At 41.7% G+C, this 22,320-nt stretch overlaps 1 protein-coding gene across 3 annotated transcripts in view; it reads left to right on the forward strand.

Annotated features, from left to right (window-relative positions):
- PLCB1 (phospholipase C beta 1) overlaps positions 1-22,320 on the forward strand; it is a 627,028-nt gene that overhangs the window by 265,977 nt on the left and 338,731 nt on the right. The window lies entirely within an intron of this gene.

A 22,320-nucleotide genomic window follows, 5' to 3' on the forward strand; every position in this document is an offset into this window, starting at 1 on the left:
ATGACCTGAAAGTGCCAATCCAGGATAAAAAAGGGTTTCCTGCTCAAACTTCCCATTTGGGAATGTAGAGAGTTACTAGGTCACTGGGGCAGCTAAACACAGCATTACAATATGTGCTGAAAACAGAAGACCTAAATGGTAGAATTTATAAGTGCTATGGCTGTATTAAACTCCATTTTAAGTTTGAGACCTTGTCTACACTACCGCTGTAAGTAGACCTAAGTTACGCTACTCCAGGTACGTGCAGGGCCGGCTCTACTGTTTTCGCCGCCCCAAGCAGCGTGCCGAATTGCCGCCGCAGACGGTGGGGGCAGTCCGTGTGACGTTAGGGCAGCACGCGCATTTCCGCGGCGGCGGCAATTCAGCGGCAGCTTCTGTCTTCAGCCGGAAGACAGAAGCTGCGCCGCCACGGGCATCTGAACATAGAAGCTGCAGCCGAATTGCCGCCGCTGCTGTGGTGCCTGGAGCTGGCTCTGGCTATGTGAATATTGTAACTGGAATTGACATAGCTTAGGTTGACTTACCGCGGTGTCTACACTGTGCTGTGTCAATGGAAGACACTCTCCGGTCAACTTACCTTATTCTTCTCGTTTTGATGGAGTACGGGAGTCGACCGGAGAGTGCTTTGGCATCGATTTAGTGGGTCTTCACCGCTAAGTCGACCCCCGCTGCATTGATCACAGCAGCGTCGATCTCCGGTACGTAGACATGGCTGAAGTGGTTGCCTTTTAGCTTCCTTCTGTCATTGCATTAAAGAGATGTCACATATCTACAGTGTGCAATGTTCTTGTAGCCATGCTTGTCCCAGAAGTTGGTCCAATAAAAGATATGACCTCACCCACCTTGTCTCTCAAATATCGACAATGAAAGGAGAGGCAGGCAGGAATGGGGACTTGTTCCTGAAAGTTCCCCTTTTAGAGTCAGCTTTATATTCTATCCACGGTGTCTGATGTTTGAGATGGATGAGTCACAAAGGGGAATAAAAACTTCTGTTTATGTCATTATCCAAAGGACAGTTAGGTAATTTGTATAGCTTTTTGAGCAGAAATAAAATATCCAAGCCATTATTTTGCTCATACAGTAGACTGAGAAGTCATAATATAAACTCCACTTTAACTATGGTATCATTGGTTGAGTTGCACTGAAATCCAAAGGACAGAATTAAAGGCTTTATTTTATTGCCTCGGAAAGTGTCTTCCAGGGATCTATTTTGTAACCTGTTCAAACCTGTGTGAGTCTAGATTCAAAACTCAACTATAAAAAGAAAAATCCACTCACCCCATGTGGATGAATTTAATCTCTCATGTCAAATTCACAAGGTAACTTACTACAGCGTTATGCGATGGGGGGCAGAGGCTGAGGAACTGAGCAGGGGAGCAGGTGAGTGAACACCTTCACCACAGAAAAGATCTCAGCACCAAAGCTGCATTTTTACAGGCTGGGAGAGGGACCCTAAAAGCCATACTCTGTGTGCGTGCACGTTGCAAGTCACCCCACCACCACTGTAGTCTGCACTGCGGTGGAGTGTAGACAAGCCTGTCTTATTTGTTTGTTTGTTTGTTTAAATCGGCCTGCTTATTTTGATGTATAAAAGGGAGCTCTTTTGAAAATAGAGCCCCTGGTGTGTGAGCTTTCTTTAAAATCTGGCCCATTGTCAGTTTATAGGCATTTTCAAGAGGAAAAAAAACCATGCTGTTTCATTCAAACACTGAATGTAAATATTGTTAAATGCTTTTCTGGGTATCAGTTGTATCTGATTTGATTTTGTTACCTGGTTACTGCTTGAGGTGTTAAAGGTTGATTAAATGCTAACTACTCAGGCAATAAGAAGTGACAGACCGGGGCATTTTGGGACAATCATTGCTGCTTTAGCTGGTACTGTTGGACATGAGGCTGAAGCATGAGTGAATTTAACTACCTGGGAAATGCAGTCTCCCATAAATGCAGTGCCTGGAGCATGGTCCTGTTGCTATGAAATGGAATTGATAAACTTACATAAGGAAAACCATCAGACGTGTGTATGTGCCATCCGACGTGTGTGTTTACTATACATAAAAACAGCATAACTAATGAACAGACATGCCATCTGTCTGACTCTCTAAACCTAGTCCCTGATCTTCCAAACACTTAATTTATTTCCATGCGCAGTCCCATAGTAAAGTAAAAAACATGCCTACATCTTGGCATGATAATTTCAGATACGTTAATCCACATATCTAGGTTTTAGACACTTACCCGGGCACATATGTATATAGAATAAGGGAAGTTAAAATTCTCAGAATCAAATCCAGCCTTAAGTACTAGTGCAGAAAATGACAGTGGGGTCTTACGGATTTGATTTTTCCAGGTGTGTACTTGTTACAATAGGAATAAAGCCAAACAGCACAAGAGAAGTATGAAAATGTTCAAAGAATATTTTAACTAGAAAACATATTATTTTAACAAATTACATTTTATCTATTTTAAGATAATATTTTAACTAGAAAACATAGAAAACCACTGTTTCAGAATGCATGTATTTTTTTTAAGCCATTGTTGCTAATGGAGTCTTCTGTTAATGATCCAGAGAACCTGAGCTTCTGGTGGAGAGCCCTCTTCTAATAATTGCCCATATGAATGGGCAACTGCTGTTAATGCCAACTTTTACAGGAATGACCTTTGTCTCATGTAAGCAGAGAATAATGATGTCCAGAGTTTGCATTTCATTCATGGCCAGATTCATTGAATCAGTATTAAACTTAATTACACTATGAACTGAAAAACATAAAGCTGTCTGTGTGGTCATTTCACATTGCAGTCTCCTTATAATAATATGGAAATAGCATCGTATATTGAATTTATTCTAGCAATTATATTTGTGCAACACCACACATCCAGAGGCAGCATTAAAGCAATGCAGGGGAGAGCTAATAATGAATAAACTGAAATTTTGTAATATTAGTTAGACTGTTATCATAGAGTTCTACTATCGTGATCAAAATGTGCATCATACTTTTACTTTTATTTTTGCAGAATTGCAGAAAATATTGCAGATCTTCAGTCCTTTTACCACATTCATGACTGTCACATTTTGTGTATATCTATTAAATGGTATACTGTAGATACTGGTGAATGTATTACATCTACTTTTACATCACACATTTTATATATCTTTTCCTTTATTATGAAAATCTTTTTTTAACTTAAAACACAATCATGATCAAGTTGTAACAAAATGAAATCAGCTTTATAAGAAGAAACTTTCACAAACAAAAGCCGTCATAAAAAATGGGCATAATGGAGAGTAATATGTTGCACTCTGGTAGGAGATCCAGCTTCCACACAGGTTAGGTGCCTAAAGCTCCTCTGAAAAATCCTGCTAGATGCCTTTCTGCATCTTTAGGCCCCTGAATAGCTTTGAAAATCTAGTCCACTGTACACCTGGTTGATATGGCCATTCTGTTCTAAGGCCCCGATTCAACAAAGCACCTAAGCATGTGCTTAACTTTTAAGCCAGTGGTTCTTAAGCAAATACTTAAAATTGAGCATGTGCATAAATGCTTTTCTAAATAGGAATGAACTTAAGCATGTGCATAAGTGCTTTGTTGAACTGGAGCCCCTCTGGTCTGGCCTTTACTATTTTCTGAAAACATTTTAAGGTTTTGCTATTTTCCCAGAACTTTTCAACTAGTCACCATCTCAATGATTTATAAAACTAGAAAGCTAATCATGTAACAAGTTGTGAAGCTGATTTTCAAATAGCTGATGGTACAAGAAACTCAAATTACGCAAGTGCATCCTAGGATGACCAGATTACTGAGGACACAGTCAGTCACAATTGAATGGAGAGCAAGCTGCAGGTTTGAGAACAAATATTCTGACTGGTTTCGAGTTTGTCTGATTTTTACAAATTAAGCAGATTGTGTCCTGTTTAGTATTTAGATGAGTGACCTACAGAGAATACTTCTATGTTTTGCAGACATGTTGCTTCTCCGACATAGCAATGGCTGATCTTAATTATTGTGGCTGAGATTTCAAAGGAGCCTAAGGTATTTAGGTGCTCAAGTCCCCATGGGAATTAGGAAATAAATGCCTTAGTTTCCCAGCGGATTTATATGTTTTTTTTAAATGTTCTCTATAGTCTATTACACACAGCTGCATGAGCGCGCTCACACAACAAAAAACAACACTATGTTAAAAGAACATAATCTAGGTTGTAAATTAAATACTCAAAAGTTAGGAAATGCCAAATTTGTATTTGTCCATGCAGCCTTAATTTGGCCCTCTTGTACATCCACTCTGTGCACTGAATGAAATAGGGGGTCCTGTGAAAAAAATTATACATTATCATATACTTAAGGATAATAATACATGCTCACACCATGGCCAAATTAAGGTTGCTCTTGAGAGCATATTTAGTGATTTGGGGAGGCTGCCTAAGTCTTCCCAAGGAAAGCAATAGGAAATGGTGATTTTTAACACATTGTAACTCAGTTACATGAGAGTGCAATTTCATAGGAATATATATATATACACACACACGCACACACACTTCTGTAGCCTGAAGAGTGTCTCCCTGCAGAATATCAAAGGCCTGCTTTTGTCAAAGAAAAGGTCAGAAGAATCTTTAATGTGAAAAAGTATTAGGTGACCTAAATATAGAGTTGCTACCAGCTCCCTTGACCGTATATTGATGTTTTTTCTTGTGGCTCTCTGATAGTGTTCTGAAATCGTTCTTTTGTGGAACCCTTGGTTTGATTCCTGCACTTTTTATCCCACACTATGAATCTTCTATCTGAACAACTGCAGAACAATATCAATAAAACATTGAGAGAAACAAGGTGGGTGAGGAAATCTCTTTTATTGGACCACCTTCTGTTGGTGGAAGAGACAAGTTTTTGAGCTACACAGAGCTCTTCTTCAGGTCTGAAAAAGTTTTCTTGAGCTTTTTTCAGACCTGAAGAAGAGCTCTGTATAAGCTTATAGAATCATAGAATCATAGAATTCAAGATCAGAAGGGACCATTATGATCATCTAGTCTGACCTCCTGCAAGATGCAGGCCACATAAGCCGATCCACCCACTCCTTAGCCAGCGAGCCCTGCCCCATGCTTCGGAGGAAGGCGAAAAACCTCCAGGGCCATTGCCAATCTTCCCTGGAGGAAAATTCCTTCCCGACCCCAAATATGGCGGTCAGCTGAACCCCGAGCATGGGGGCAAGACTCTCCAGCCAAACCCTCTGGAAAAGGTTATATCATACCATTCACACATTGTACTATTTACTAGTGTGGCACTTAATTGACCTATTGACTAAGCCCGTTATCCTATCATACCATCCCCTCCATAAACTTATCTAGCTTAATCTTAAAGTCATGGAGGTCCTTCGCCCCCACTGTTTCCCTCGGTAGGCTGTTCCAGTATTGCACTCCCCTGATGGTTAGAAACCTTCGTCTAATTTCAAGCCTGAATTTCCTGACTGACAGTTTATATCCGTTCGTCCTCGTGTCCACATTAGCACTGAGCTGAAATAATTCTTCTCCTTCCCTGGTATTTATCCCTCTGATATATTTAAAGAGTGCAATCATATCTCCTCTCATCCTTCTTTTGGTTAAGGAAAACAAACCGAGCTCCTCAAGTCTCCTTTCATACGACAGGCCTTCCATTCCTCGGATCATTCTAGTGGCCCTTCTTTGTACCTGTTCTAGTTTGAATTCATCCTTCTTAAACATGGGAGACCAAAACTGCATTGTCTTGCTCACCAACAGAAGTTGGTCTAATAAAAGAGATTACCTCATGCCCCTTGTCTCACCCATATCCTGGGACAAACACGACTTCAACACTGCAAACATAAATTTAACGTTGTTATTTCTATTAATAAAAAAAGTCCCTAACCTGTAGACACACCGTATGAGCATAAGCTGTGATCTTGCGAGATCTCATAGGGTCAGCCAGGCTGGTCCTGGTCAGTACTTGGATGAGAGACATCTAAAGAATAAAAAAGGTATATATGATATGCAGCAGACTGTGACTACTATTTCTTCTTCTGAGGAACTTCTCCCTGCACCTCTTATTTATTAGAGATGGCCTGGACCAAAATCTCCAATATCACCTTAGGTGTGGATAAGAGTTCATAGTTTGAATTTATCTTTATAATTGGCTAAACGTGAAATTTGAGTAAGTTTAGCATGGTCCCAACTAATTTGTCAGTACTTCTAGTTCTGGTAGGGCCTGCTTTTGCAGCAGTGAAGTCAAAGAACCATTGCCATTGACTAATGGTGAAGGATTGGGCTCTGGGTATACTGAAACCTACAGCTTAGAAAATAAAATCTGTTCAGCAGCAGGGACAGAAGACAGGATCTTCAGCTGGTGAAAATTGTCAAAGCTCCATGGATTTTAGGGGTGCTGTACTGATTTAAACCAGCTGAGGTTCGGGCCCAAGGTTTCTGTTTATGAATTATATTGAAATTTACCAGTGAGTAGTTGGTCAGGTAAAATATTCTTGATCAGTGAGTGAGAGTGTCTCTGTGTGAAAGACAGAGCAGCCTAGTTAAATGCAGAGTTACATTTAACTATAACAGTATTTTTGCCCTCGAGGAACTAGACACTTTCATATCTCAAACTGATTAATCAGTTGTCTGATTGTGACATACTGGGGCACAATTCAGGCCAGTGGGGGGGATGTGTCACCCCTGCCTTGCAACCTTGGGTGCCTTACAATGCCTCGCTGTAGTAGCTCACACCAGGGTCGCTCACAAACAGCCTTCCAGCATGCAAGTCACACCCTGAGTGTCTTTGTGTAGCTGCCCGCTACACCCTGGCTCTGACCAGCCTGGGTTATATTGCAGGGTGACCCCAACACATCCCCAGTCTCCAATCTTCCCCCAGAAATGTATGTCCTGGACTACCCAGCCCTCTCCTCAACAGTTGAAATATATTAACTCTATTTAAGATAATAGGCTGGTATATTATGCCTTTAAGGGACTAATATGCCAGGCTGTTATCTTAAATAGAGTGACCCAGACACTTCAATTTAAACACACAGGATTAGATAGAACAATAAAACAAGTTTATTAGCTACAAACAGAGAGATTTTAAGTAAGTATAAGTAATGAGCCATAAAAGTCAGAAATGGTTATGAGAGAAATAAAGATAAAAGGTTTCAGAGTAGCAGCCGTGTTAGTCTGTATCCGCAAAAAAAACAGGAGTACTTGTGGCACCTTAAAGACTAACAAATTTATTTAAGCATGAGCTTTCGTGAGCTACAGCTCACTTCTTCGGATACATAGAATGGAACACACAGACGGGATATTTATACATACAGAAAGATAAAAGGTTTACTTGTATCTGCTTAAGAAAGTATCTGAGTTGCAAAGCAAACTTTCTCACCACATGCTCCAGCAGATTACTGACCAGACTTTCAGGTCAGGTCCCCTCCCCTTGAGTCCAGTAGCTGTTTCCCTTTGTTTTCCCAGGTGTGGAGAATGAAGTGGGCAGGGAGATAAAGAAGGATGTCTTGGGGTATTTGCCTCTGCTTTTTATAGTTTAAGTCCCCCCACTTGAACAATTTTTTCCAGTTGAGAACCAAGAGACAGAGTCTGTGTGGAAGGATATTCCCTGCTGTTTTTTCTTCAATTGTTTGAGCTTCCTTTGTTTCCCTTCCTGCTTGATGATTCTGTTTACTGCTTACATGCAAATTAAGGCAAACACTCATTCCTTTGTTTAGGACAGACCTGTTTGCCAACTTTGGTTTGGGCAGGGCTGTGGGGTTTGGAACACATGTTAATAACAGCATACAGGGAAATCTTGTAACTCCACCTACACTGTTGTCTCACCTATTTTATCAGGACAGTACTGATCAGCAAATTATGAGTTTTCAAATGATACCTTACAAGGCATACTCTGTACAAAGATTATTACAGTAGTGTGTAGGGTGGAGTACGGGGAGTATTCCATCACACCGATGAATCCTGAAAAAATTAGTTTTTGTTTGTTGAACATTTCTCCACTTGCTTTTCAAAATGGACATGTTCCATGACCCTTAGTGTCAGCCTTGCTATTTGACAGATATTTAAACTACCTTTTCTGTTTAGATTTTCAGTGTAGTAGCTATGATATCTTTTTAGGTCCCTAATTCCCTCCCTGGAAATATGTTTCCCATTGTATTTTACAATGTATGTATTTATGTGTTAGAAATGAAATTTCTGAACATAAAAATAATCTTTGTTTAGAAAGAAATCAAAATATATTGTAAGAAGTAAAAATGCAATAACGTAACTAATTTTTTCTCTCTCTCTAGATAAAGATCTTATATATTTTTAGCTATAAATCTATAAAATCATCTATTCATTCCCACAAGTGAATCATCAATAGTCACTATTTTATATATCTTCTATATTTTATCTTTTTAAGTATTTGAAACAGATTAAAAAATAACAAACCCATCAAGATGTGTATGCATCTACACTGAATAACTGTGAATTCAAATTGTTGTAACTACTCTTTCTCACCCTGCCATTTTGTCACAGCTAACATTTTGACCCCAACACTGAGCCTAATAAAATGGGTTATGTATAAAACCACTTTACTTGTGTGTGGCAGGGTTTGCATGATTAGGGCCTATCTCTGTGACGTTTAGGGGGCTGGGACCATGTCTTTCTCCGTTTCCCATAGAGTGCTTAGCACATATGTCAATGCTGTAAAACAAATGATAACAGCACAAAGTGCTGTACAGACGACATGTGTGCAGGGGTTGCCCCACCCACCCCTGAATTACTTCCACCCCTGGGATGAGAGGGATCCAGGTAGAGAGACAAAGGATGTTTCACAGCCGTGCCAGGGAGGGGATATTTGAAATCTGAGCCAGTCCCCTCTTTTGGAATCTTCAGTCTTCTGAGTGTCCTTGTTGCTTGCAGCGTAGGTGGGCGAAGGAGAAAGGCCCAGCATGTGGCCACTGTGTTCTGTTTTCTACCTTTAGTTCGTGTGTTTGGAGAACACAAGTCCAGACATGTCTGGTGGGCATTGCTGAGTCACCAGGTGAAGCAATATCCCGGTGTGTCTCCTGTGAGTAGAGTGACCAGATGTCCTGATTTTATAGGGACAGACCCAATTTTTGGGTCTTTTTCTTATATAGGCTCCTATTACTTCCCACCCCCTGTCCCGATTTTTCACATTTGCTGTCTGGTCACCCTACCTGTGAATGAGTCATGGAATTGTAACTCCTCTGCTGGACAATAGCTGGCGATGTCTGTTCAGCACCCACCTGGGCATTGGTTACCTCCCTTGTCATTGTCTGGAGAGTTGGTATCTGGGCGCTTCCCAAACCTACAGCATATTTTAGTGACATCCATACAACACAGTTCTCATAACTTCATATGCCTTCATGACATACATATTTAGATAGAACTATGGCTTTCAGCGGATCACAACCTTTCCCTGGATACCTCACATACCAGGCTTTACATGAAATATCACAATTCTATATAAATGATGAATATGGGAGTTACAGGGCACTCCCCCAGAGTGTAGAATGTCACAGAATCTTTGGCCCAGATTCAGCAGAGCACTTAAACACATGCTTAAGTCTGAGTGGTTGGAGATAGCCAAGGGAGAATTCCCACTGTGCAGGGGAATTCTCTGCTAGCATCCTCCATGTCCTCGGCAGAAGAGTGCCTTTTGGGACAGGGAACTGGGCTACTCTCCCAGCTATTGTAGAGCAGGCAGGAGGCAGGCAACCAAATCAGACTCCAGTCCCCCAGCTGGATGTTCAGTGCCTCGCAGATTTCCACTCTCTCTTTGTATCTATGTGGAGCTAGGGGTGCAGAGACCCATCTGCCACTGCCAGACTAGTTGGGCAGGGCAGAGGAGCAGTGGTAGCAATCTCCATGGGAAACAGTGCTGCAGAGAGGGAGGACAAGGAGATGTGAAGGGGGAGCCACTCAGGGGAGGTGAACAGGCAGCCATAGCTCTCCATTTAGTAACTAAATGCAGTGCTGCTAGTTGAATGCAGCAGAAAATTTGGCCCAGAAGATCTTCCGTAGAGATTGTGACTATTTTATAGAAGCTTTGACTGCTACTACTGCTACCTCTAAGGCATTGTAAAGGGGAAATAGTGTTAAAACAGTGAAAGCTATGCTCTGTATCATCTTAAGATTAAAAAGAAACGTTTTCAAGCTAGTGAAATAGGAGGCATTTACTCTTTTCCCAAGGCATTCTTTGGCAGCCATGCAGGTTATATTAGATCAAATCAGTGCTTATTTAAGGGATTGCAGGTCATTTGTTTTCAATATATTTTGTCCTATACTATCCACAAAAAGCTACAATAGTACATATTCTTAGCAAGACAAGTCCCTTAGAACCACTTCTTACAGTTCCGCAATGGAAAAAGCTCCGCTATCAATCATAACGTTTTAAAACTTTTGATGTATTTCAAACACTCCAAGATTGTCTTTCATTAGTGAAGCTAACATGCTTTTTTGTCAAAAAGATCTGAGCATCCGTGAACAAAAGCACTTTGGGAGCAGAATGGAAAGACAACCAGCAATAGGCTAGATTAATGTTAACTTCTTAGTATTGCTGAAATGTCGTCAGAAACTTTCTTACCAATCTTGGTGCCCTGTATCATTTGCATTATAAAACAACGTTGACTCATTCAGAGCTTTTATGTGTGCTCAGTTTGTTTTGTTAACATTTTTGTGCGCCTTTTTAATTTAGATATAATCTAAAAAGATGCCCATAAAAGGATCATCAAAATAGCTGCTCCCTGATAAGTGTGAAAGGAAAAATCATACACACACACACGCTGTGCTCAGTATTATTCCCTGCAAGTCAGCATATTTGCATGCTATGTGGGGGGGGGGAGGGATAAACATATCAAAAAACATGCGGGAAAGGCAGTTTGCCAAAATATTTTCCTCCTGTGCCCCCATCAGCACTAAAAAAGCAGCATGGCTGAGGGAGGAGTTAGGGAACAGCGGATCTAAGCAAGATTGCTTTATCTTGCAATAAAATCCCTGGGTGAAATCTTCACCTTTGTTCCAGCTCCTTCATGCAGCCTAATAGGGCCTGGATCGGCTAAAGGTGCTCCAAAAGCCCCGGTTCTGACCAGGGGAGGTTTCTCCTAATGCAAATATTGTAGTGGGCAACTGTAAGGCTGCCAAAGATACGTCTTGGCATGGGAGCTGTGGCAGGGGCAGGCCCGTGGATGGGGCAGCAGCAATATGGAGATTCCAGGCAGCGCAGTTCTAGGCCTCCAGGGCTCTCTAAATTATGCCAAGGACTTTGGAGAAGCCCAGTATTGTGAAGGTGCAGAGGTGGCTAAGCCATTCCCAAGTGGCAAGTTTTGTGCTGTGTCTCTTGGAGCAGTGGTTCTCAACCAGGGGTCTGGGGCCCACTGCGGGGGCCGTGAGCAGGTTTCAGGGGGTCCACCAAGCAGAGCCAGCATTAGATTTGCTGGGGCTCAGGGCAGAAAGCTGAAGTCCCATTAAATTCTTTATTTTTCAATATGATCCTTTGGGACATGTAGTGTCCTCCGAAGTATTTACATCAACAGTCTTCGATAGGCACTTTTCAAAAAGCAGTAGTGAATTTTGGCCTGCTAAACCTGTAGATGTCTACTGTTCACAACCCCCAAAATAGGAGCCTCACCATGACTACTTGATTCCCGAACACTTCCACTTTTGTGTTATCGCCTATGGACTCACCTGCATTTCTATGTACTTGCCTGCGTTTGTATGAGAAATCATCTTATCCACGTCTCAATCTACTGTGGCCACAGTTCATTGTAGGTTATTCAGTTTAAAGTGTGTTTCTTCTAATGACTCCTTCGAAGTCTTATCACAGCTGCTGTGGTGTACCGTATCGAAAATGGACAAAAGAATCAAGTTGGACTTGGTGGGTTACATCTGGAGTCAAGGTGGCATTTTTCTACCAAATTTGAAATGAACCAGAAAAGTGGTTCTTGAATTATGACGCCCTAAAAATGCAGGTGCTCACTACAATCCAAAAGGTCTCTAACTTTTTTTTGGTTTGTTGGTTTGTTTTGCAGCTGTATGAAAGGAAGAGAGAAATGAAAGTTAGTTTACTGGACTTCCTTTATTGAGATATAATGCCCAGGACAGAAATTTAGTTGATTAAAGTTTAATTTCAAAGGTTATTAACTCATAAAGTAGTATAGCAAAACAAAAGGCTGATGGAAACCTATGCTTTTATTTGGGAGAGTGGGTGGGAATAAGGCCCTAGACCTTTTGAGCCCTTTGCCTTGCAAAGATAGATCTCAAAATGTGAACCAGTCAGTCCCCAGAGAGGCTTGTCATGGGAAAAAAATTCCTCTCCCGCCCCACCCCCCAAAAAAGCCTTGTGAGGTAGGACACCAGGCCAACTGAGCCTCACGGAGTGTTTTCCCAATTTGTAGACTTCAGGAGAGCTGCAGATTGTCCCAGTCTCTTGTCCAACAACTCTGTTTTCAGACTCCTCTTCCCAGGAACCTCCTGAGCTTCCCTGACAGTCCTCTCTGGGTCACAGCAGCAGTGCCCCTCACCCCCATCAGAAATACCACAGGGGGGTCATTATCAGGGAATCACTAGTGTTTCCACCCTGCTTTCTTCTCCGGTATCAAGGTGCTTTTCATCTCCAGGCTTTGAGGCCCCCTCTTGCTACAGCCCACTCCCTCGTGGCAATGTACCCCTGAGAGAAATTAGCACTTCCTGAGGTGTAGCCCTGCACTGAGAGCTCTCCTGTTTTCAGCATCATGGCTTCCAGGCTCATCACTGATGCCTTCTTCACATGTGGGTGCTTAATTAACCACATCACTTCTTCCTCTGTACTGTCTCTACATTCATTCTTCCTTCCCTGCCATGCCACTGATAAAGCACTGGTCCGTGCCTCACCGACTGTGACCTCCTCCTTTGCTCTCCCAGCATCTCCCCTTTCCAATTAATCCAAAGTGCAGCTGCTAAAATCATTTCCCTTTCTTCTGACTTGGCCCAGTTCCTCCCTTCCTGCTCCCCCACCTCTTCTTTTATTTCCCACCAACCCTTTCTCTCTTAGCTGCATCCTTTGCCTCAGCCTCTCGCTCTTAGAGCCAGCTTGTTGCTCTTACCCATTTGTCTGTCTCCCCTCAGTTCTCCTCCCTTGTCCTGCTGCCCAGCAAGTTCTCCCCAGTGCTGTTCTGGCTCCACGTGTCCCCCTCCTGTTCCCCCACCAGCTGGGCTCTGGCTGGCTGGGAGCTGACTCTCCTGCTATGCTGGTGCCCCTGGCCCTCCCCCTGCCTTCCCCCTGCCTTATTTGTCTGTTGTTGCCCAAGGGCGAAAGGGTGGCTGAGGCAGGAAGTCAAGGGGAACAGGGGCAGACCACCGAACCTTCCTTTTCCTCTCCACAGCAGCTTCTGGTTGGAGGCCAATTTCTTTGTCTGTCTGTTTTTCAAGCACTGAGCCTACTGCCTGGGAATTTGGCTGGACTTGCAGACTCATAAGAATAGGTGAAAACATTGAGGGTAATCCTGGCCAAAATGGGAAAGTTGGTAGTTGCCATTTACAGTGCTAGAGTATATAAACACAGTGCTAGAGTGCGTATATACATGCACGCTCGCGCACATATACACACACAAAATGGCAGTGGTCCAAACACTCTTGAACTTGTAATAGTTTGAATCTTGAGCTGGCCCTGATCTGTACCGCTCGGGTCCATCACACAAGATAAGTGTTATGAATTTTGATCCGTTGGATGCATTTGGGAGGTCGTTACTGTGCATTGAGTGTTGTGCAATTAAGCCTCAGGCCAGTGAGGTGGGGGCGTGGTGTGGAGGTGCACTGCCCCTGTGGGAGCTCCTGATAGCATTGTGCCTTCCACCCCCACAAAAGGCAGGGTACCGTTGAGCCCTAGGTGTTGCAGAGGTTTAGGCATTCACTGAACAACTGCTCTTTTGTGCACTCTGTATTTGTTATGAACAAATCTGAATTCTAAGTAATGGAAACCCATTTCACCTCTTACTTTGTTACTATAGTTTCCATTCAAAGCCCCCTTTAGGATTTCCCTTCCCACTCACAACTTTAGTTTTAGCTCTTTGGTACATAGGATGTGAGTGGTAATGGGGATGGAATGGAGCCTTTCTTCTTGGGAGCCTATCGAGTGGCACATTTTGATCAGAAATGAGATGTCTAACAAAGACACTTTCCTATATCTGAGATCTCATGATTTGCACTGTACTAGGAGATGAAACACTTAGCAAGAGTTCCCATTTAAAAGCCTCCTTATTAGACATGCTATATACATTTGCCAGCTAATCTTTGTTGTTGAAAACACCACAGTGCACACAGGTAAAACAATGTGTCATTTGTTCTGTTATTCTCCTCTGTGAACTTCAAGCAGTGAATAGTTTCTGGGATAATGTAGCCGTGACTGACACAGATATACGGTATGATTTAATGGATTTTGTGTGTGTGTGTGTGTGTAATCTCTCTCTGTTTAGATGCTTACAAATTAGAAGCAGATGAACAATAAATGACCCATTATTCAAAAGGTAGAAATAAGAAAAGACTGCAGAATGCCCCTTCTTTATTCACCTGCCAGCTAGATATACTGAAGGAAGAATTCTTACCCACTGGGGTAAATACATGGTTCCATAACAGTGAGCGAAGTTAGGCCTATTTACAGCAAGGAAGGATCTGGCCCTTATTGGTTCATAATATGAATTGTTTTATATTTCCCAATACCCATCTGATATTTGTTACAGAACTCAGAATGATGTATAGGGCTTAAATAAATATCATCTGTCTAAAAATAATTTTGGAGAGTCGCTCTGAAGATAATGCTGTAACCATACACGTGCCAGCAATAATGAAATATGCTTTGTGGAGAAACCTAACTCCAGATTACTCATCTAAGCCCAGTTTTATCAGAAGCTAGAAAAAAATATTTTTATTTATTAAAGCACTGCTAACGAACAGTTAGAAGTTAATTGATTGAAACAGTTCTAAGGTTCAGTGCTCCACCGAAAGGATCAGTTCTGGTTGGCTGATTGCCTTGGAGACAGCTTGGAATAATCTTATGCGAATAGAAATGATACTTTTTGACAGATATATCATTAATTGAGAGAGAGAGTCCCTGCGCCTTTAATACAGAAGGAAATTGAAGTCATTTCTCTTTTTGTGAATTTGGGAGATATTTTGAGTCAAGAAATCACTTTTGTAAAATAGCAAGTAGCATTTATACATTATTAAAAATCAGTAAGTGTGGACTCTTTTATATTTTAAAACTAGGCGACTGAAGAAATTCAGCTTGACAGATTTCATCTCCCTTTTTGTTATTCTGAAGAAAAGGCAGCTGTGTAGAGCAATTGATGCAGTTTATCAATTCTAACTCGGAACAGTCATTAGAATTCACGATTCAGGGAAAAAGAGAGGAGGCACCTTTTTTTCCCTGCCCTACCCCTAATCAGATGAGAAGGGATTTCATCAATAGATCGCCCCTCTGCTAGGTCAACTATTGCAGTTAGGAGTGGTCACCTGGGATTGCTGCTTAAAATTTCTATCGAATGGACAGTTTGCAGTGATGTTGTAGCCATGTTGGTCCCAGGATAAGTGGCCCAGCTTCTGTGGGTGAAGGTGACAAGCTTTTCTGCCACACAGAGCTCTGCTGCTGAAGAAGAAGCAACTGGCCCTGCATCTCCAGGGCTTTGTTTTCAGGGAAGTGCAGTGTGGGTGCAATGCAAGAGCTGGGGCCTGCAGGGTTCTCCCCAGCTGGGTGACAGTCCATCAGATATATGAGGTGGGGGAAGTAATATCTTTTTATTGGACCAACTTGTGTTGAAGCGCGAAAGCTTGTCTCTTTCACCAAGTCGGTCCAATAAACGATATTACCTCCACCCGCTTGATGGACTGTCAGCCACTGGGGGAGAAAACTGCAGTACCCTCCTCTTGCCTTGCGCCTGCCCAGCATCCCCCTGAAAACAAAGCGCTGGTGATGCAGTGCCAGAGTTTGTCAGCTGTGCTGAGGGGGTTCCTACCTCAACAGATCCTATTGTCTTGGTGCTGAGGAGTAGGCTAAAGCCTGGATGTCACCCTGTACAAGCACCGTTTGGGTGAAAACTGGAACAAAAATGTCATTTAACACTTAGCCCATTGCTGCATTTTCTGTTATTGTGTTTCCCACCTCAGAGTAATAGCTCTAGTCTGTCCTTGGTCTTCCTCTTGTTTCTAATGTGTTTATAAAATATTTTCTTGTTACCCTTGATGTCCCTAGCTAGTTTAATCTCACTTTCTGCCTTGGCCTGTCAAATTTTGTCCGTACGTGCTTGTGTCATTTGGATAAAAATGTAAAAATGAGTTCCCAGATTAAAGATTAGTGCAATTAAAGATCTCTGGGAACTTTTTGAAAGAGAAGTGTTAATGCAGGGGTAGGCAACCTATGGCACGCGTGCCAAAGGCAGCACACGAGCTGATTTTCAGTGGCACTCACACTGCCTGGGTCCTGGCCATGGGTCCGGGGCGCTCTGCATTTTAATTTAATTTTAAATGACATTTCTTAAATATTTTAAAAAATGTATTTACTTTACATACAACAATAGTTTAGTTATATATTATAGACTTAGAGAGAGAGACCTTCTAAAAACGTTAAGATGTATTACTGGCATGCAAAACTTTAAATTAGAGTGAATAAATGAAGACTCGGCACACCGCCTCTGAAAGGCTGCCGACCCCTGGGTTAATGCAAACGAAGTGGGCAAATTGCAGTGTGGAATATTGCAATTGGCCTACTTGAAATTCTACCAGCAGTTTCAATTTGTGTGATATTTTTAGCCCAAACCATTGTGTATTGTATCTGTGTATACAGCATGATCAGTATTCTTCTTCTGAGATATTAAATGATTAGTGCACTTCCATCAGAAGTTCCACCTCTGACATAAAGTAGGTGATCATTTTTCAAATCATCTCTTGGTACCATACATGGAATTTAAAATATAGGAGGCTTTTCAAAGGGCAAAAAAGCAAACTGGTTATTATTGACTAAACAATTTAGAGAACATCTTTTCAATAATTTGAGGGACTTGTGGATTTCCTAAAACAAGGTGAATTTAATTACTTGACTACCTCTGTTTCTATGATGTGGAGTTGCTAACAGCTGACGAGTGTTATAAGCAGGTACATGGTACAAATTCAGTTTTTCAAAATTCAGTGTTAAGAATTTCCTTTTACATGATACAAAGTCATCTTTCTTAACATTTTTTTCATTACTCTGAAGGTTACCTTGATTACCCAAAACCTCAATCCATCAGGACTTAATCAGTGTCTCCCTAGGATATTTAGAGAATCCAGGGTTGACTTCAGTTATCCACGTTTCTGAAACAAGTAAATGTCTTTTGGTGATTTTAAGTTTCAAACAGAACTTTTTGTTTGCCTAAATACAATATTTTTCCCCCCAGGAGGCATAAATGTTTATTACCTAGCTCCATCAAAGCTTGCCAAAAATGATACAAATGTTTTAATGTGTACATTACTTTGACAAAGGATGATCCCAGCTCCAGGCTGTGAGAAACTCTTTGGGAATATTAAATTAAGTCAAAGGAGTTTAAGCATATTCTTAAAGCGCTGAAGTACTTTCCTGAATCGGGGCCCTGTGCTTTTTCTTCCTCATGTACATTCCCAATTCCTGAATTATGGAACTAATTACTGCTACTGGATGGTAACTAGAGTAGATAATATAAACTGAATTCAGCCCTCTTTTGAGCATGTGCATTTTCCACTAAACCAGCTTCAGAGAAACTGAGGTCAGTGGGATTTGTGCCTGGTTATTCTAGGTCTGATTATGGTCCCATGGGTTTTGTGACTATAGAGCCCTGATCCAAATTCCATTGAAGTTGATAGTGGACTTTCCATTGATTTCAGTGAGGTTTGGATCTGGCCCCTAAAATCATAAGCTTGAATCTCTTGATTGCTCTCACTTTCCCTACGTACCTAGAGCCTTGTATTTAAGGACCTCTCTTACAAAGTTAGTCATTTTTACTGATTTGCATTTGAAGCTAGGACCCTGGAAAGTGCTACTTGGAGAGGAGTGTTTTGATGCTCAAGAATTAAGAGCACAAAGTAATTAGCACATGTATAAATAATAAAACAGTTTGCAGTTGTGTTTAATAGCCTAATTAATATAGCAAGATGTTAATTTTGTTCCATAATCCTTTTCTGTATTTCAGTTCGGTATTTGACCAGACTTTTTAAAAATCATCATAATAATGAATAATAAGACTTTACAGAAATGCGAAGAATGTTTTTCATCTGAGATTATAGCCTTTTATATTTCCCCAGAGACCAAAATGAAAAAGAGAGATTGCATTGCTTGGTATTTCCATAATAAGCTTGCAGTAAGTATGAAACGATAGCATTCATGTAATGTGGTGTCACAACACCGTATCTATTTCTGCGCGGGGCTGGCAGTCAGGAGATCTGGGCACTCCTGCGAGTTTAGCCACTGCATCTTGGGAAAGTCACATCACTTCTCTGTGGGTGAGAACTCGCAGCCCAGGGCAGGTGGGGCCAACGTGACTTTAAGCCACTTTTGTGCCCTCCTTATCTTGTGCTATTCCTGGGGCTAGAGAGGCCTCCAGAAGAACGTAGACAGCCCTTGGGGCCTCTTTAAGTTACTACAGCCTCCCTAGGATACTCTAGTGCTGCTCAGAATCTCCACTGTGCTGTGGTCCTGCCCCCAACCCTACCCCTGGTGTGTCTTCTACACCAATGGGTCCTAGGGCGGCAGCTCTCATCAGCGTCTGCACTAGGGAATCTACCCGCAGCTAAACATGGGGCTTTTAGGACTCTTTATACTGCTCTGTTCCTTAAACCTACTTTAAAGGGGCTGCAGTGGGGTGGTGAGGATTTCACTGGTGCCTGTTTCCTTATCTGTCTTGCCAATTTAGATCATAACCTCTTTGGAGCAGAGGTGGTATCTTATTTCCCTGATATTGATTGTGGTCTCCAAAGTGATCTGTATGTGTTGCAGAAAAAGAACCAACACTTCTAGTTGCTCCTTGGGGGCCGACAGAAAGTGGTGTTGCCTATTTTGTTGTTAGCAGTACTCAGAGATTAAGCGGTGGTGGCATCAGCTGTATATGGCGTATATTCACATCACCTGACAAGGTACAATATATTGGAATAGTCCTGTATTGTTTTGACTCATTTAAAGTCAGACTCTTAAAATGTGATATCATCCCCTTCTTCTTGGACTGATCAGATGTAGAATTCAGTATGTTGTTATTCTTGATGGATTTCTTTTTAAAAAATATATATATATCCTTGAAAAAGGTCTAGTTAAATACTGTTATTGTAGAAGTAAGATGCTTGGGAGAAGGATTAGGCTATGGTAGGCTTCCACAAATTCCTTGGTTCTACAACCATTCTAAAGTCCTCCTGGCCCAGTGGTTCACAACTCTTTGGTGCTTATAAGCCTCACAAGCCCCAGGCTGCAGTGACTCATACTCAGCTTTCTTCAATACAGATTTGATGTTTTACCAATATAGGTATGTCAGTACAACCCCTAGTGAGGATCCAGTTATACCAGTATAAATGTGCTTATACCAGTATGACTTATTCCCCTTCCCATATGAGAATAAGCTATACCTGTATAAGCACATTGATAGCAGTAAAAATGAGTCTATTGTTGGGAGGGTGGGGAGAAAATGGGCGTCTTGTACTGCTTTAACTATAAAAGCATCCTTGTACACAACTTATACAAATACAGGTAAGCCGTCCGACTTGTGTGTGTAAACGAGGCCTTCGTGAGCACTCCTTAACCCTAACCCTAACCCTTCATGAGCGCTCCTTAAGAATGAGGCAGGGTGGTGGTACAATTTTTGCCAAATAAAAATGGATTTACAACTAGCATTTATTTCTGAGATTCTAAGGAGCTGTTACAAATAATGGCATGTGAAAAAACACAATGTAATCTGTGGTGCAGTACTTGACAGTAGGGGTTTGGTTGTTGTTTTTTCTTTTTAAGTACTTGCAGTTGGGAAGAAATCTCTCTTGAAGAGAATGATATCTGCTTAATTAAAATGTCCTATTCTGACACAGCAGTACTTTGATACTCTTTATCCTGTCAACCTTGTCTAATTAGGTAATAAAGGTAAACTATTAATGGCTGCCCACTCTTCATGTTGCTGTACAATGGTGGAACAATGATAAGGCAGATATGTAGGCTGTGAATCTCATCAGACCCTTTTCTGGTGAGTCTTCTTGAATGCATTGCTACTTGTAACAGAGACAGGTCTTTCTCCTCATTTTTGAGAATAAAATGGCAAGTTTTTATTGTATTTGAATCTAGCTTGCTGATTCTTACAACTGAACACATTTAAATAAAACAAAACCCTGCAAGAAGAACCAATCTTTTTACTTTAATACTTTTTATTGTAATTGGGCCAACAATACAAGTGTCTTACCAGACTCAGTGTTGGCAAAGAACAATTAATTGATGTTTTTACAGGGTGTAAGGTCAAACTACAGGACAAAGTCACTAAGGTGACCCCTTGCCGACTGAATGTAACTAACTAAAGAATTTTAAAGGGACCACGAACCCAACTGTTGGGCTGGCCGTGGCTGACGACTGTCTTTTGGAGGCACGTATGACACACTATACCTCAAAATAACACCCCGTGCCCACATATGTTTTGTATTAAGTATGCCTTATGGGGTATTTGAAAAGTCATGATCTGTTGAACGTTATTATTCTGTTGAATGATATGTATTGCCATTGTATGTGAAGTTAGGAAGTTTTTCTCTATGGATGTTACTGAAATATGTTGTGAGTCTGGAAGACGCCCACAGTTAGGCTTTCAGTGGCAACAAAGGGCTCTGTGCTGGCCTGGCCTGACCAGGGTCTCGGGGGGAAGAGGATGGGAAGGGGCGGGAAGGGGCCCTGGCAATATGGGAAGGAAGAGCCTCAGTAGAGTGTGGCAGGAAGCAGGAGAGGGCCTGGGGGTGGAGTGTGGACAGGGCCACACAGGCAATTTGAGTAGGCTTAGCCTTCCCCTGCCTTTGATATCCACCACCCATGGTTGCCATCCTCTCAGGAGAGATGTTTCTTGGAACTATCCAATAGGTATCAATAGACACTGCCAATAACACAACAGCGATTGCAGTGATATGTCCCTCCTCAGTAATGATTATTTTAATATATTCCAGACTCTTAAACCAAGACCAGATCTCCTAGCCTAGAAAAGTGAGACATTCCCTAGTGCTGGAGCAACTCATGCAGGCTGTAAGATTGCAGTAGTGAGGAACCACAGAGATTAGGGGTGATGGATCAAGAACTTGGAGTCCTCCTCATTTGTCCACGCTGATAGTGTAGGAAGCACTGATTGAATGGCAAGACCTGGTCCCTTCCTCAGTTGCTTAAATGTAAATAGACAATCAGCCATGCAGACACAGAACCCAAAAATCATCATCCAGCAGTGTTTGGGTGGTTGTTTCATAAGAACAGTAGCCATACTGGCTCAGACCAATGGTCCATGTAGCCCAGTATCCTGTCTTCCGACAGTAGCCAATGCTGGGTGCTTCCGAGGGAATGAAAAAACAGGCAATCATTGAGTGAACCATCCCCTGTCGTCCACTCCCAGCTTCTGGCAATCAGAAGGTAGGGACACCCAGAAAATGGGGTTGCCTCTGTGACCATCTTGGCTAATAGCCATTGATAGACCTATCCTCCATGAAGTTATCTAGTTCTTTTTTGAACCCCATTATAGTTTTGGCCTTCACAACATCGCCTCTGCATTGCATAAAAAAGTACTTTCTTTTGTTTTAAACCTGCTGCCTATTAATTTCATTGGGTGACCCCTGGTGCTTGTGATATGTGAAGGAGTTAATAACACTTACTTTCTCCATGCCAGTCATGATTTTATAGACCTCCTTTCTATTTTCCTCAGGATTTGACTTCCAATTTTTAAATGAGGCCTTTTTGCTTCTAACCACTTCTTTTACTGTGTTTTTTAGTCATGGTGTCACTTTTATGGCCCTCTTACTATTCTTTTTAATTTGGGGTATACATTTAATTTGAGCCTCTATTTGGTGTTTTTAAAGTTTTCATGCAGCTTGCAGGAGTTTCACTCTTGTGACACTACCTTTTAAGTTCTGTTTAATTAGATACCTCATTGTTGTGCAGTTTCACTTTCTGAAGTCAAATGCTTTTGTGGTGGGTTTCCTCTCGTATTTTCCCTCACACAAAGATGTTACATTCAATTACATTATGGTTGCAATTACCAAGCAGTTCAGCTGTATTCACTTCTTGGACCAGATCCTGTTCTCCACTTAGGGCTAAATCAAGAATTGCTTCTCCCTGTGTGGGTTCCAGGACTAGCTGCTCC

Source organism: Mauremys reevesii, linkage group 3, assembly GCF_016161935.1.
Source record: "Mauremys reevesii isolate NIE-2019 linkage group 3, ASM1616193v1, whole genome shotgun sequence".
Classification (NCBI taxonomy): domain Eukaryota; kingdom Metazoa; phylum Chordata; order Testudines; family Geoemydidae; genus Mauremys; species Mauremys reevesii.